Source organism: Balaenoptera physalus (assembly GCF_965194825.1).
Source record: "Balaenoptera physalus genome assembly, chromosome: 3".
Lineage (NCBI taxonomy): Eukaryota > Metazoa > Chordata > Mammalia > Artiodactyla > Balaenopteridae > Balaenoptera > Balaenoptera physalus.
In genome coordinates this window covers 53,136,316-53,139,098 of record NC_138890.1, presented here as the reverse complement: position 1 = coordinate 53,139,098, position 2,783 = coordinate 53,136,316, and the positions used below count along the sequence as shown (strand labels likewise).

Sequence of the window (2,783 nt, the reverse complement as noted above, 5' to 3'; positions counted from 1 at the left end):
TAGTGTTAAAATATACATAAGTCTGGGCCCAAATCCAGATAATCTGATTTAGTAGATCTAGAGAAAGGCTCAAGATTCTGTGTTATTAACAAGCAGTTTCCTTCTGGAGGCTCTAGGAGAGAATCCATTTCCTTGCCTTCTTCAGGTTCTAGAGGCTACCCACATTCTTTGGTTCACTGCCCTACATCACTCCAACTTCTCCATCCATTGACAAAGCTCCCTTTCTGACTCTGACCCTCCTACCTCCTTGTTATAAGGACCCTTATAATTACATTGGATCCTCCAGGATATTCTAGGGTTATCTTTCCATCTCAAGATTCTAAACTTAATCACATCTGCAAAGTCTCTTTTGCCATGTAAAGCAACATATTCACAGATTCTAGGGATTAGGATGTAGATACCTTTGGGGGGTCATTATTCTGAAAATCATAGAGGATAACGTTTTATAGGACTGTCAGCTACACGAGAAATCCCTAGATGACTTCATTCATTCCCACCTAGTAAGTCCATGTGTTGGGGGACTTTTCTTCTACACTACCACCCCTCTGAGTATCTATATCTTTGGTATACAAGTGTCCTGGAAGGCTGATTTAGACTTGACAATTCTATATTTAGGCACACCCTAAAAATATGCAAAATTCCAATATAAATGTGGAAACTACTCTGGAGCAGCAGAATATCTTTACTTCTTTAGAGTGTTGGTTCCCACAATGGACAGAAATGCTTTGAGTTCACTCTGGGGAAAACTGGTCTCTGAAATCTTAATGCAGAATTGGAATGCAGCCATGGAAGACCTTACATGGCTAAAAGAGACCATAGATAATAATTCTGTGAGTTTGCCACTGTAGTCTCTTCAGCAGCAAACATACTCATTCATTGGTCTCTACAGTTTTCTTCAATCACCCCAAAGGACGAGATAACATTATTGATCTCTTCCTTTACCAGCCACAGTACCTTAATGCAATTCAGATGATGTGTCCACATATTCTCCTCTATTTGACCACAGCAGTCATAACAAACAAAGATGTTTGAAAACGCCGGCAGGTGCTAATGATCTGGTCAAAGTTATTCAACAGGATTCTTACACATATAAAAAACCCATTACAGAGTTTGTTGAGTGCTTATATGTTAATTTTGACTTTTATAGGGCTCAGAAAAAGCCGAAGGACTATGACTCAGTGCTAGTGAATGATTTCTTCTCAGTGGCTTGTCCCGAAGAGTCCACTGAAAATACCCGTCTCTTTGTACTTGAGACTTTTTGTTGCATTCATCAGTGTATCAACATTAACATGTTGGCAGATAAACTGAACATGACTCCAGAAGAAGCTGAAAGGTGGATTGTAAATTTGATTAGAAATGCAAGACTGGATGCCATGATTGATTCTAAATTAGGTCATGTGATTATGGGTGACCGTGCAGTCTCACCCTATCAGCAAGTGATTGAAAAGGCCAAAAGCCTTTCATTTAGAAGCCAGATGTTGGTCATGGATATTGAGAAGAAACATAATCAGAATAGTAGGTCAGAGGCTCCTAACTGGTCAACTCAGGACTTTGGCTTCTACTGAAGAACTGTGCAGAAAAAATATAAAAACTATAAAAGAAAGGTGAAATAATAAAACCGTTATATAAACATGAAACATTTTGGAAACAATTAACATAATGAGTATAAATTGTGGAGAATTTGAATAAAATTGGCTGTTTTTCATTAAAACAAAATACTTGACAATTCTAGGGTATGCTGGATGGGAACAGAACAATCTTAAGGGTCAAGGTATAAACGGCTATCACTCCTGCTTGATGATCAGTGTGCCAGATGCTAACTTCTGTCAAAGGAAGGAACTCATCATAGCTCCTCAGTCCAGTCAGCATATAAGACTCATGTTTGAAGGCAGTAGCTTCTGTCCCTGGGCCCTAGCTACATATGATCATGCTCAGATGGACACTGGCCATTCCCTGGATATTGACTCAATACTGTTCTTATGGTCTCTCTGGCGACGTCTCCTCATTCTTCGTCCAACTGTCTTCTAAGTCTCTCTTATCTTTTTCTTCTCAGCCTTGGGAACCCATCCTTTGCCTTAAGGTAATTTTTCTCTTATCATTTATATCATCATCATATCATATATTCTCTCAAAATCTCATGTGTCTGTAGCTGAGTCATAATATGTAGGTTGCTAAACTCAAAACCAGCAACCAACTCTCTTTGCTTTCTTCTGTCAGTTCGCCTCCAAGGCAATTATGGAGAATGCTTAGCTGATTGAATGTGGGAAGGAACAAGGAATGAAGCAAATTCTGGAAACAAACAATTAATATTTCAAAATATTATCCATCTTCATAATTTTTAATATTTGTTCCAACATTGAAATTCAAAGATACAATTCCTAAGTCCAAGGCTAGTGCTTGTTTCTACTAAACCACACCCCGTTGTGTTGCCTTTAGCTCATTCATTTCAATAACTTTTTCAACAACTCCAAGACCTTGGATTTCCAAATTGGCGTATTTCCCCTTCACCAGGACACCTCCCACTCTTTCTAAATCTCCATTCTCACTGTGGTGAGAGCATCCTGCTCTCTAGCTCCTGAGAAAGGCTGAATAACAAGAGATCTGCACCACCCTCTCTTAAGCTGCTGGTCTGCCTTTTCACAATTTCAGCCAACTGTCTCTGACTCAGCTCTCTGTCTGCCAGGCAAAGGACTTGTAGAAAACATCTCCTACTCCTTCTCTTCTTCCAAGGAGTACAGGATTAACAGATTAGCATGTAGTACACCTCAGCACAGGGCAGCTCC

At 39.5% G+C, this 2,783-nt stretch overlaps 1 pseudogene across 1 annotated transcript; it reads left to right on the top strand.

The window, feature by feature from the left end:
* Positions 1-629: 629 nt before the first annotated feature.
* Positions 630-2,368, top strand: LOC309656994 (eukaryotic translation initiation factor 3 subunit E pseudogene; annotated as a pseudogene). The gene has a single exon. The product of its transcript is annotated as a eukaryotic translation initiation factor 3 subunit E pseudogene (transcript).
* Positions 2,369-2,783: the final 415 nt, after the last annotated feature.